The sequence below is a fragment of the Hibiscus syriacus genome, unplaced genomic scaffold (assembly GCF_006381635.1).
Source record: "Hibiscus syriacus cultivar Baekdansim isolate YM2019G1 unplaced genomic scaffold, ASM638163v2 tig00110839_pilon, whole genome shotgun sequence".
NCBI lineage: Eukaryota > Viridiplantae > Streptophyta > Magnoliopsida > Malvales > Malvaceae > Hibiscus > Hibiscus syriacus.
Window position 1 is genome coordinate 1,825,410 of NW_024062886.1, and position 15,090 is coordinate 1,840,499.

Consider the following 15,090-nt stretch of genomic DNA (forward strand, 5'->3'; position numbering starts at 1 on the left):
TTCGTACTTAAATCTAATTTTGCTTGATCTTGAATTCAATAATAATCTAAATGAACATCACTATAAAACATATACATTTCAAACCACATGTTAGAATCTCACTAACATAGGTCTACAATGGAAAATAAATTCCAAAAAAACATTTCGATGTTCATTCGATAAAATTTCCATGTCACAACATAAATGTTGACTTTATCACTTCAAGCTGACCATTCCAACTCCTTTTTATCCAATTTATCAAAATTGCACATAACACTTTCATTTAAGTTCCCAACTTTTCCATATTTATGATTTTATCCTCAACTTTTCTCAACTTCCCAAAATAAACCAATTTCACATTCTAACATCAATTTCAACACTCTAAAATAAATATATAGCATGGTAAAACAACTATTTAACAATTACACATTAACCCCATAACTTTTCATAATTTTCAAATAGGTCTCACAACTTTCACAAAATTATAAATCGACCTAAATAATTTTCTAAAGTTTGTAGAACCTTCAAAATATCATTTCTAAGCTTAGGGAAATTTCCCTAATATTTTACGAAACTTAACACTAGGGATATGATGTTGCTGTAGCCGCCGCTGCCTTCCATTGTTGTTGTTGCCATCGTCCTCCCCTCCACCAACAGTGACCAATATCTATCAAACAGGGACCTATCTAAGTTAGAAAATTAGAGAAATTATAAACCCTAATCCTAGATATCATCATTCAACAACCATAACAAAAAGGAGAAAAGACAACCATTTGAGGGGGAGGAATTCAAAAATAAAAAAAGTAATCTGGAAAATAAAAAAGAGAGAAAAAGAACTTACCCTAAAGTCGGTCACCGTCGTTTCACCAGATCCCTATCAAGCCACCGTCGAAGGTAAAAGTTTACCTATAGGATTTTAGGGTTTGCTATTTTGTTGTAAGGGTTGAGGAGTGTAGTTTAGGGGTTTTAGGGGGTTTACAAGGCTCTCTTTGAATGTAATCCCGTGGCCAACGATTTACGGTGGCTGGTGTTGTGCTTTGCTTTGATCGGCAGCGGGAAAAAGGGTGAGAGTATGAGAAAGTTGAGAGGGTTTTCCTCTCTCTCTCTCTCTCTCTCTCTCCCCCCTCCCTCCTTTGGCTGAAACAAAATGGTAACAAATGGGAAGAGTTGGGCAATTTTTAGTCCCGTTTTGGTTAAATATAGGGCGAAACGTCGACGTTTCACTAAAGGGAGCATTTGTGTGTTTTTAGAAAGGGTATATTAGTAGTTTCGATCATTCACTCTTAGTAATTTCTTCCCGTGTTTTTCAATATTTTGGGGAAAATAACACTTTTGGTCCCCCCATGCTTGTAATGTTATGTAACTGGTTATAATGAAATTCTGAACTCTTTGACTTCTGGCCTCATGTTTATTTTTCATTGTATTTTCTTCCTAACTTGTATGTGTGTGTTGATATTTTATTTTGAGCACAGAATTTTTAAAGTTTTCATTTTAGAAATTGATGTTAGGTGTTGTGTAATTTGGATGGTGTTCAAATTTGATCCTCAGATTTGTACACCTTTTGTTTTGGTCACTGATTGGTATGAATGCATAGGTTTAATTATTAGTTAATACTCCATGTTTCTGGTTTATTTTATTTTAGTCCTTAATGATATTTATGGGTTATTTTTGTTGCTAGTACCTGCATTTTTAATGTTTGCACTCCGGGCTCTGATTTATTTGTAATTACTATTTTAGTCCTTTTAGTTTCTATTTTTACTATTTATCCCATCAAATTTTTGTTTTTCTATTTAAGTCCTTTAACTTTTTATTTTTGTTATTTTAGTCCTTTAAATGTCTATTTTTGTTATCTTAATCCTTTAAATGTCTGTATTTGATATTTAGACCCTTAAGTTTTAGTTTTTACTATTTTAACCCTTTAAGTTTATGTTTTTGCTATTTAAGTATTTTAAATCGAATATGATCATTCCTTATTTTGTATATATATATATATATATATATATATATATATATATATATATATCATTTTGTTTTCTAAATATGTAAGTGGGAAATTTTATTATGAGGGAAATCTACGAAGACATCTCCCAACAACAAGGGAAGATGTCTATTCGAGGGTTTTTTGCATAAATGTGTATTTTATATTCGATAATTTTATTCGTTCCACTTTTATTTATTTCGGGTATTTTTCATCGTTTTTTATTTTGTTTTATTTTATTGTATTTTATTTTATCTTGGAAAAAATTTGTGAAATAACGTTTTTGTGAGGGGAACCTATGGGAAAGTCTCCTAACTACAAATGAAGTGATTTCCCGAAGATTGTTCACATTTTTAAATAAATTTGAATGAATAATAGAATCGTAATATAAATATATTTTCAAGTTTGTAATTCCCAATATTTAAACAATATATAATCTTTTAGGTACCAAAGTTTGGGCGTTGTGGGGGTGCTAACCCTTTCCCACACGTAACCGACTCCCAAACTCTTAAAAATGAATTTTTGGTAAAACACAAACCATTATTTATCATTTAAGGTTTCTAACCTACCTAACTTAATGGTTGGTGGCGACTCTAAAATCAAACCGTTTTTCCAAATCATATTTCATCGATTTTCCCCGAATCAAATTTTTTAAGTCTAACGGATTTCCCCCGGGGAGACGTTATGACAGCTTGGCGACTTTACTGGGACTTAGAGAGTCAGGCCATAAACGATTATAAATTGTTTTTATATTTGGGAATTACAAATTTAAATTGTATTTAATTTACGATCCTTTTATTTATTTTGAGTTTCAACATATTATTTTTTTTAACTAATTGACTTTTGATTTTGGTGGTCTTTAGATTTGAACAGATTTTGGAAATTGAGAGAGTGTTATTTTTGTCGTATTTTTAAGGTTTGTGAGTTTCTCCTCAGGCACAGCATATACATTTGCATATCATAAGCTCACTTATGAGCTTTGTCTCTTTTAAGTTGAGGTGAAAGCTTAGCCTACGTGAGATAATTTGTTTCTCCGCATGGGTTTTAGGTAGTAACCTTTCTTTGGCGTTCATATATCTTATGTCTATGTGAGATAAATTGTTTCTCCATATAGACATAAGGGAATGTATCCTCTCGAATTGAACTCGATCTGCACGAGCCTGTAATGGGCCAGGATTGAGGGTTTGGAAGCCTAAGGAGGTACCAACATGGATAATTCGAGTACCCTTTTTCTTAGAACCCAACACCGCATATAGTTAACTCTAGTAACCCACCCCAATAAAATTTATGTCAAACCTCTGTCCGTCAGTAGGTACCTAAATTAAGTGTACACAAAGGACAAACGACTCTAAACCTCTTCTCTTTACCTGCATTATTTTATTTTCTTGATATTTGCTTGATATTTGAATTCTTCTATACTGACACATTTTCTATGTTTGATTTATTATTATTATTATTGTTTGGCATTGCATGATCATCATAAATAAAAGAAAGGTGTTGATTAACCAAGTAATCATCAGAATAGAAGAGCGACCATTAAAATGGAAAAGAGTTTTCATAACAAGGAAGAACACAATCCAGTGGTCTGAGCTTGGCATTTTGCCTGGGGATTACATATAACAAAACCGCATTCGTCTATGGATCTCTCTTGTAAATATGAAAATTGTTTTGGATGAATGGAACTCTTTTTAAAAATGATTACTTTTGGAAATATATACCTTTTGCATTCACATTCTATATTGCATTTATTTAAACATTTTCACATTTTTTGCATCTGCATTTGCATATTCACATTCTGCATGGCATTAATTGAGGCATTTTTACATGTGTTAATCATGGAATCATGGGTTTATCTCGTGGAGGACTCTAAGGAAGTGCTTATAACTATGCAACTGCATTCACATAGTATTGAGAATGGAAGCAGAATTTGAGAAACTGAAGAAAGAACTGGAAGAGAGTCTGTAAAATATGCAAGCAGAGTGGGAAGCCAAAATAGAATAGATGTGAAAAGTCACCATGGATCGTCTCTTGCAACACCAAAAAGACCTAGTTGACCAAATGGTAGAAAAATTGATTGTGCTCAACAAAGAAAGAGGTTAAGAGAAGATTTCCTCGACCAAAGAAGCCTCTGAATGTGTTAATGCACATGTAAATTCTACTAATCATAGTATGTCAAATCCCGATAAGGTGAAAAGAGCCAACAATGAGTTCCCAGAGACTTTCAAAAAGTGGTGCAGAGATACATTCCAAAGAATGAGAGGACAATGTTCTCATAATGAAATGGATGCAACATAACTAGTACTAGTTCCTGACTTGGTGCTTTCGCCTAAATTTAAGATGACCGGCTTTGAGAAGTACGATGGAACCAGTTGTCCTAGTGCCCATCTCATAATGTTCATTCAAAGGATGACTGGGTATGCCAGTAATGATCATATGTTAATCCACTGCTTTCAAGACAGCTTGATTGGACCCGCTTCTAGGTGGTATAACCAATTGATTCATGCCCAAATTCGCTCTTGGAAGGATTTGGCTAGTGCCTTTCTGAGCCAATACAAACACATGATTAATTTGGCACTGGATCAAACAATGTTGCAGAATATGGAGATGAGGAGTTATGAGAGCTTCCGACAATATGATCAACGATGGAGGGATGTCGCATCTCAAGTGCATCCACTAATGAATGAAAGAGAGTTCATCACTTTATTCATCGATACGTTGAAATCTCCATATATCAACTAAATGGTTGGAGCTGCCATGAAGAGTTTCTCTGACATCCTCATGTGTGGAGAAATAATTAAAAGAGCTTTCAAGAATGGACAGATAGGAGGCACTAGCAGTACTGACATTGAGGAAAGAGCTGAGGTTAACATCGTGGGATCTTATTTAGCTAGTTTGGGGACCAAACCTCATAAAGCATTCCGTGAAGAGACTCGCACAAATCCAATCTCAATGACGTATGAGGAGTTACTCCCAACACTAATTGAGATGAATCTTGTGACTACAGTTCAACCCAAACCAAGAGAAGCCCCATATCCTGAAGGCCATGATATTAACGCCATATGCAGCTATCATATTGGGAGCTCGGGGCATACCACTGAGACTTGTAGGATATTGAAGCGCAAGGTCCAAGATCTGATCAATTCAGGGGCATTAACGTTTAGTGTGTGATGGGGCATTCTGATCGGAAGTCAGCTGGGGAATCCATCAGGAGTTTTGTTGCATTCTCATGCATTCCATCTTGTTTGAACTTGTTTTTCTATCTATGTGTATGTGAATGTTTGTAAATCACTTGACATTTGAACATTTTCAATAAAATGCTTCATTCTTAGGAAATTAACAATGAGCAAATTTTAATCTTGAAATTCATTTATTATCATTTTAATTAAAAGCTTTTTAATAATTGATGTTGTAAATCTTTGACAAATGACAAGATTGAACTCATGCAAAACAAGGACCTCTTGATCCTAGTCTAAATATACAACATAATACATACCCTTCTCTTGAAGGGACCGAGCTAGTTTTCTCCTTGCATGCAGAGTCATCAAGGGTTTGACATTCAGGTATGTGTTACGAGCGGAAAAAATGGGGCAACTATCATATGAGTTTGCAAAAGATAATTGGTTTCTACTTATGTTGATGACGTTCAATGATGATAATGATCTTTTCAGATGGAATGGTCAAGTAGGTGAATCTAGTTTAGGTCAATTGCTTGGAAATTGAATTCTAACGATGAGATTTTCTGACCTTCAACAAACACTGGGACTATAACGGGTTTTCCTCAGCAAGCTTAAGAAATGGAATACGTATACCCAGAATATATATATATATGTATACAATAAAGCTGAGCTATTCCGCTAAAGCAATTGGTTATAGAGGAAACTCAAAAGCCCTAGCTTTATGAATAGATTACATTCAAACCATGACATTGATCGGGTACTTGGAAATTCGGTGTTTGCTCCACTGTGGTTGTCAAGTCGAAGACTTTATGATGACATGAATCCTTCAGCTAGCCAAACAAAGGCATCTATAAGATATATGTACAATAAAACTGAATTCAGCTAGCCAAACAATGGCAAATTAAATCAAATTTACTAAAATAAGGAGTGTCAGTGTATATGGACTAAGGGAGTTGAGGAACACCTGTTATAGTCGAACTTACACGAGCAATCAGAAATCTTATTTTTTAAACCGATATTTCTACACTACCTTTGCTAGAGGAGTCTACGAAGCTTGAACAAATGGAAGATTTCAGAGAACTGAAACAAAAGTGTTCTAAAGAGTCTAGTAATTGACTATGCTAGTTGTGAAATTTTGTCTGCCTTCGATCAAAATGTCAAACCTATAAAGAGGGGCATGCCACGATCTTCAAGGTGACCAGATCTATGAAACAAACCTTAGAGTTTAGGTAGCTAACCTCAAAACCAACCTGTCGATCTTGATATTTGTCAAGGATTTGTAACTATCAATGATTAAAAGAACATTTGATTCTTTTGATATTCAATGAACTCATGTTTTATGATTTGTTTCAATTGTGAAACTTAGAAGGGGGAAATTTTTCAAAATTCCTTTTGATATTTTTCAAAGTTTTGAAAATTCAAAGGAAGTAAAGCATTTTTAAACAAGATAAGTTCTCTTGACATTTAAATTTGTTGTACTTGAAACAAAATTAATCTTACTTGAGATTTTCAAAATTGATTCGTCTCGTGTAAGACAGTTTCCCCTTTAAACAAAAATCTTGAAATTGTTTCCCGTTAAACAAAACAGACACCTTTGAGATTTCTTCCCTAGAAGAAAAATCGAAAATCTTTGAATCTTTTTCTCTTAAAACAAATTTCGTCTCACTTGAGACATAACCCATCTTTGAATCTATTTCTTTGGAAACAAAATTTTATCTTTTGAGATAATTTCTTTTGAAGAAAAATCATTGATTCTATTTCTTTGGAAACAAAATTTTGTCTCTCTTGAGACAATATCTTTGAGTTTGTTTCTCTTGAAACAAAAGTCTTTGAGTCTGTTTCTATTAAAATAAAGCAATCTTTGAGTTATTTTCTTTAAAATGAATTTTGTCTATTTTGAGACAGCTTCTCTTGAAGCATCATCTTTGAGTCAATTTCTCTTGAAACCATTATCCCTAAAGATGGTCTATTGTCCTCGTCACGTAGGAACCGTGTCATCCCCCGACCAGATCTCCTCATCAAGTAGGAGCCGTGTCAACCTTAGATAACATGTCATCCTCATCACGTAGGAACCATGTTATCATCTCTAAAGATGGTCTGCCATTCTCATCACATAGGAACCATGTCATCTCTCGACCAGATCTCCTCATCACGTAAGAGCTGTGTCACCCTTAGATAACCAGTCGTCCTCATCGTGTTGGAACCATGTTATCACTCTCCCTAAAGATGACTAGAACTCTTCATCACGTATGAGCCGTGTCATCCCCTGATTAGATCTCCTCATCACATAGGAGCCATGTCACCCTTAGACGACCAGACCTCTTCATCGCATATGAGCAGTGTCGTCCCCACCAACACACATATCAAATTTCAAAACCAAAAAAGAGAACTGGAAAAAAATTGATTGTCTTTTTCGTCTTTGCCCTATTCTTGTTAACACAAGAATGTGCAAAGAGGGGCATCTGTAAACACCCGTTTTTGTTCGGGTCTGCAAAAAAAATTATTATTATTATTATATTATTATTATTAATTATTATTATTCTTATTATTAATTATTTTACAATTTTATACAGGCCCTCACTCGGAGTCCAATTACATTACAAGTGATCCAACCCAAACTACAAGATCAAGTCCAAACCCGGATCCAATAGACAGGGGGACCCAAACTAACTCGACCCATCTTGGCCCAATAGCTGGAACCCAAACTAATCCACTCAGCAACCCGATAGCAACAACCCGTACCGGCCCAGTGACCCGATCCGACCCGGCCCCCTAGGGATTCTGAAACCTAACCCTAGGGATATGATGTTGCTGTAGCCGCTATTACTTGCCATTGTTGCAGCCGTCGTCATCCTCCCTTGTACCAACAGTGACCCATTATCCATCAAACATGGACCTATCTAAGTTATAAAATCAAAGAAATTATAAACCCTAATCCTAGATATCATCATTCAGTAACCATAAAAAAAGGAGAAAAGGCAGCCATTTGAGGGAGAGGAATTAAAAAAAAGAGCAATTTGAAAAATAAAAAAGAGAGAAAAAGAATTGACCCTAAAGTTGATCACCGTCGTTTCATTAGAGCCCTATCAAGCCACTATCGAAGGTAAAAGTTTACCTATGGGATTTTAGGGTTTGTTCTTTTATTATAAGGGTCAAGGAGTGTAGTTTAGGGGTTTCAGTGGGGTTTACAAGGGTCTCTTCGAATGTATTCTCGTGGCCACCGATTTACGGTGGTCAGTGTTGTGTTTTTCTTTGATCGACGGCGGGAAAAGGGGTGAGAGTATGAGAGAGTTTAGAGGGTTTTCCTCTCTCTCTCTGTCTCTCTCTCTCTCCTTTGGCTGAAACGAAAAGAGTAACAAATGGGAAGAGTTGGGCAATTTTTGGTCTCGTTTTGGTTAAATATAGGGCAAAATGTCATCGTTTTGTTAAGGGGAGCATTTGCGTGTTTTTAGAAAGGGTATATTAGCAGTTTGGTCCTTCACTCTTAGTAATCTCTTTACGTGTTATTCAATATTTTGGGGAAAATAGCACGTTTGGTCCACCACGTTTGTAATGTTTTGTAATTGGTCATTAATGAAAATTTTGAACTCTTTGACTTCTGGCCTCATGTTTATTTTTCATTGTATTTTTGTCCTAACTTGTATGTGTATGTTGATATTTTACGTTGAGCATAAAATTTTTAAAGTTTTCATTTTAGTCACTGATGTTAGGTGTTGTGTATTTTGGCTGGTGTTCGAATTTGATCCTCAGATTTGTACATCTTTTGTTTTGGTCACTAATTTAGTATGAATGCATAGGTTTAATTATTACTTAATACTTCATGTTTCTGGTTTATTTTATTTTAGTTCTTAATGATAATTTTGGGTTATTTTTGTTGATAGTACCTGTATTTTTAATGTTTGCTATATGGGCTCTGATTTATTTGTAATTACTATTTTAGTCCTTTTAGTTTTTATTTTTACAGTTTAGCCCTTTAAATTTATATTTTTTCTATTTAAGTCCTTTAACTTTCTATTTTTGTTATTTTAGTCCTTTAATTGTCTATTTTTGTTATCTTAATCCTTTAAATGTTTGTATATTCTATTTAGACCCTTAAGATTCAGTTTTAACCCTTTAAGTTTATGTTTTTTCTATTTAAGTCTTTTAAATTGAATATGATCATTCCTTATTTTGTATATATATATATATATATATATATATATATATATATATATATATATATATATATATATATTTTGTTTTCTAAATGTAAGTGGGAAATTTTATTATGAGGGAATCTACGAAGACATCTCCCGACTACAAGGGAAGGTGTCTTTTCGAGGATTTTTTGCATAAATGTGTATTTTATATTCGATAACTTTATTCGTTCCACTTTTATTTATTTTGGGTATTTTTCATCGTTTTTCATTTTTATTTTGTTTTATTTTATTTTATTGTATTTTATTTTATCTTGGCAAAAATTTGTGAAATAACGTTTTTGTGAGGGGAATCTATGGGAAAGTCTCCTAACTACAAAGGAAGTGTTTTCCCGAAGATTGTTCACATTTTTTAAATAAATTCGAATGAATAATAGGATAGTAATATAAATATATTTTCAAGTTTGTAATTCCCAATATTTAAACAATATATAATCGTTTAGGTACCAAAGTTTGGGAGTTGTGGGGGTGCTAACTCTTCCCCACACGTAACCTAGTCCTGAACTCTTAAAAACAAATTTTTGGTAAAATGAAGACCATTGTTTATCATTTAAGGTTTCCAACCTACCTAACTTAATGGTTGGTGGCGACTCTAAAATCAAACCATTTTTTTCAAATCATATTTCATCGATTTTCCCGGAATCAAATTTTTTAAGTCTAACAGATTCCCACGGGGAGACGTTATGACATCTCCTACATAGAAAATATCACACAACACTTAGAAATAACAAAACACATTACAAAATATATAACACCCTAATAAGGAAAAAAATCTTACTGTCACAAACCGACCCTTCGGGGGGAACCAACTAGTTGCAACAAATGGGTTTTTTTAAATGATTTTAAAACGAAATGTTTTGAGTCGACACTAATAATTTTAAGGTACGATTAGAACACCTAAAATCGGGTAATTTAAATAAATTTTTTATTTTATAAAAAAATTTAAATTTGGGTCTACGAAAACCAGAAGTCGGGTTCGGGAGTCAATTACACATGGGGAATGATTACCTATATTTAAAATTTGGGAATTTTGAGTTCGATGTTTTATTTAATTTAAAATCACTATGGATGCCAAGTTTGAAAAAGGATATCGTTTTACAAAGATCAATAACAACCACCCAAAGCATGTAATGCGAAAGTTTTTTTTATTAATCTAAGTAAACAAATATGGCCGTGAAGTTTAAAAAATCATTATATGTTCTTTGAAAAGGATGTTGATTTACTTCGGGAATTGCCAGTGGTCAACTCCTGAGCATAACGTGGAGGATACATTATTAATTCATTGATAAATGAACAATGCCTTATTATTTTAAAATCGAAATGCAATCACAAAACCAATTATAAACCTAATTATTCTATGTAGGTTGATTAAGGCAAATCCTAACATAAAGTGTCAAATTATGCAAACTAAAAACCTAAAGGACTAAACTTAAAATGGAGGCTCTAATATTAATCCTAACTTATTTTAACCAATTATTGGATCGAATAATTGAAATGGTTCCTCGGGCATGTTAATGTGAGAACCAATTAAGATTACTCCCTAAATTAAAGGACTATATTAAAATCTAACCTAAAGTGGAGGCTCTAATTAAGGACCTAATTATTTATGTAAAATGAATATCTAGTTAAAAAGCTCAAGGAATAAATTATAAAAAGTCTAAAGCTAAGGCTCTAATTATTAATCTAATTAATTATTTAACCAATTATTCAAATCGAATAATCAAAATGGTCCCTCAAGAATGTTAATGCGAGGGCCAATTCAGATTACTCCCTAAATTTGAGGAGTAAAGTGTGAGAAATCTAAATATATGAATTGGAATTAAAATCTAATGAATTAATTAAAGAAAAAAATTAATCTCAAAAGAAAAAAATATTAGAAATAATTAAAATAAATAAAATCGATATACATGCATTTAAACACTTAAATAATAAAATTACTAAAACAAAAGAAACTAATTAATAATTTAAACAAAAAATAAAATGAATTATTAAAATAAATCGATATTAAGATTAATTTAAAAGAAACTTAATCTAGGGATTAAATTAAAACTAGTACATCTAATGAAGGACCTAATTCAAATAAATTACACAAATCAACATAGTGACTAAATTAGAACGAATGAGCACAAAAAATCCAATCCAGAAAAAATAATAAAAATGAAACCCGATGGACTAAAATGGAAAACTGAGATTAATGTTGGGGGCAGTTAAGCAGATTAAACCCTAAACTTATACAATAAATCCTACGCTTTTTGTTATTTGTTTCATTTTCAATCTAAAACTAAAAAAAAAAAGAGTTATAAACTCTCTCAACTCTGTCTCTCGCCGGCTGCCTCACCAGAACTCAAAACCATTCCGATCACTGCTCAAGGCGGCCGGAGTTCCTAAAAATACCCCGAATGATCCTAAACGTCCCGATCTACTCACCTAGACCCAAACCGAGACCTAAAAAGATTACTAAACTCAATGCAAGATCCCAAAGGATCTCAGACTTTTCGTTCCTCAACTTCGGCGACGCCAACGATGTTTCCTTCTCGATATACCCCTTCGATGAGAGTCAGGTATGAAAACCCCTCACTATTCTCTTATATTTTTTTGCTTCGAAAACTTGCAAATTGTTGTTTGAAATAAAAACCAAATACCTTTTGGAGTGTTTTCGTCTTAGTATTTTGTGTTGTTTTTCTATTCAAGAAATGAAAGAAACTTGGAAAAATTGTATTGCTTCTCATTCATTTCGAGTGTTGGGAAACCAAAAGGATCCTTGTTAACAATGGTGTTTGGGTTTTTATAACCCAAAAAAATAAAATTTACAGAGATTAAAAGATAATAATTTCTCTAATTCCGTATTTTCCTTTGTGGTGACGAGGCATTTTTGGGAGGAACTTCTGGAGCGTTGGAGAATATTGGCACAACCGGCATTTGGGAGGTTATAGCAGCAATGGAAGCTCTCCCTTGGGGTTTTTTATGAACACAAAACATTTGGTCCAATTGGGCCCCAGTTTGGCTAATGGGTATTGTTTTATTGGGTCACTGTTTGGGTTTTGTATTAATGAATTGAATGTATATGGGCTAAGGTTTGTAATAATGGGTCAAATGTGATGTTTTAAGTATAGCATTGGGTATTTATTTTTGTTGTAAAGAAATGGACTGTTTGCTATTTTGGACTTTGTAATGGATGTTAAGACATTTAATTTGGATTTGTATTTGGGCACTAAATGTGTGATCACCAAATCCCAAAATTGCAAAGCCTTAATCTCACGGCTAAATTTTCAACACCCTCCCGAGTAGCTACAAAATTTCATGAATGATTTTCCACCAATGCCACCAAAGTCCTCAAAGCTCTTGCTAACACCAAATGCAAAGCTCTGTGAATCATTTTCATTCAAACCACCAATTTTGATCACTTGTAATTTATTTTCAACTATTTGGATAAAATTAGGGTATGACAACTGCCTGTCTTTGCTTCTTGTTGTGAAAAAAATAATGAAACAAAGACAAAAGATAGCCTAATTTTGTCATATCTTATTGCACTCCATCTTTAGCACCAACATCCATCTTCAATTTTCTATTGATCTGCCCATTATTCAACTAATGGTCTGCTCTCAACACATATGCAAAACTTCTTGCTTAGTTTGCCCTCAATCCCTAATATGTTGGTCTTGTTGATCGATTGATCTGCTCTATTGTATCCGGAAATCTCCTCACTCGATTTTGCCCCAATCTTATAAAATGTTGCACCTTTAAAGACACAAACTAGCCTTAGTTAGCATGTATGAGGACTTATTTGTCATTTATTATTATTATTATTATTATTATTATTTCTTTTTCTTTTCTCTTTTTTCTCTTTTTTGTTTTTTCATTCTTATTAAATGAGAAACTTTGGAAGTCGCTTTCTCATTTTTTAATCATCATGTGAAAACATCATGCCTGGAGGTTTTATAGATGGTCTGAAGGACTTATCATCTTACTTTTAAAAAATTTCACTCTCAGAAAAATGTTAAATTAGAAACTTTGAAAATCGATTTCTCATATTTTTCAAAAACTCATATGAAAGCATCATGCCCAGATGTCTTATAGATAGCCTGAAGGACTTATCATCTCGCTTGAATGACTTACAGATGACTCGGAGGATTTAATCATCAAGAAACCTTTGAAAATCAAACTTGGTTTATTTAAAAATTCATTTGGAATATCATATCAATCAGGTAATTTTCAAGAAACCTTTGAAAATCAAACTTGACTTCTTTAAAAATTCATTTAAAAATAGAATATCAGTCTGGTAATCATCAAGAAACCTTTGAAAATCAAACTTGACTTCTTTAAAAAAAATCATTTGAAAACATCATATCGGTCGTGTAACGTGCCTCACTTCAAATTAATAATTGTTATGTTTATTGGGGTCCACGGTTCTTGAGGTTTCGCCACTTTGAATGTAATTCCCTTAATTCAAGGCTTGAATTCTGATTTTCTCTTCTTTCTCTTATTTCCTGAGAGGATATGTAAATGTTATGCATTTATGTATGAAAATATGAATGCAAACAAAAGCATCTAAAAGTAATGCATGACTTTCTCGTATGCAGAAATATTGATCATCAATCCCCTTTTGGCTTGAAAGTGTAGAGCTCAATCCTCCTTCACTTGATTACTCTTGTCCAAAGTCTATCTTGATATCAGTGTGGTAGCTTTTGAGCTCAAGCTTGCATCTTCTTGGGAACAATCCGATCATCTTGTCATCATATCATCTCTCTCTTCTGTTTTTTGTTTTCATTTCGAAGGAAATATTTTCTTTCTTGAATTCTTGTTACGATCAGGCATATGGTCTTTACGCCTTTTTTGTCCCTTACTATTTTTCTATTAGATTTTTTTCCTTATGATCCTTCTGCTAATTGAAGCATGAATATTTTGTTTTTCCAAGGTAAACTCTTCTTGTCTTCATAATCTGCCTCTGCTATCATAAACGACGAAGCTTATCTTCAATCTATTTTTTATCTGATTATTGTTATCTCAATATGATATGGGTTTTTAGTAATGCTCAAACGTGGGTGTAGAAATATTTCCACTTTGAACAATCTTATCCTCGCACTCTTCATCAACAATCAATACCTTTAACTTGGGTTAACTAAAGTGTTTCCCATATATCTTTTCTTTTTCATTTTTTGATAAAATAGTTTGATGACTTCTCTTTATAAAAATCTCAAAACCAGATGGACACTCAAGAGGTGATCAAATCTTCTAGTAGAAATGTTATGAATCTTTACTATGAGCTCATTTCTTTGCAAAATCGGAGAATGTCTTCATTGCTCCTGCATCGCTTATTTGCTACTTTGGCGTTTGTTTGTTGTCTCACTTATTCATTCGAGACAGAACAAACCTCATCGGCTTTAAAGACCTCATTCTTTCTCGAGATTGTCTTGTTTGAAAATGTTTTTCTCTTTTCTTCTATTTTTAAAATTCAAAAGAATGAAAGAATTTTATGAAACAAAATGATGCCCCTTACTTCTTGCTTACAATTGAAACAAATCAATAGTTAAATGACTATTGAGTAAATAAAAAAAATTCATTATTTTAAAAATCATAGCCTTTTGACAAGTGTTAAGATCAATGGCTTGGTTTTGGTTGGCTTATTATTTTTTATGATTTCAATCATCAAGTCCTTATTTTTTTTCTTTGTCCTTGTAAATATTATGATATGACCCCGTTTCTCGACTCAACATTCCAATCGGATGCATACAAAATGAAATAACTAACATATTCAATTGCT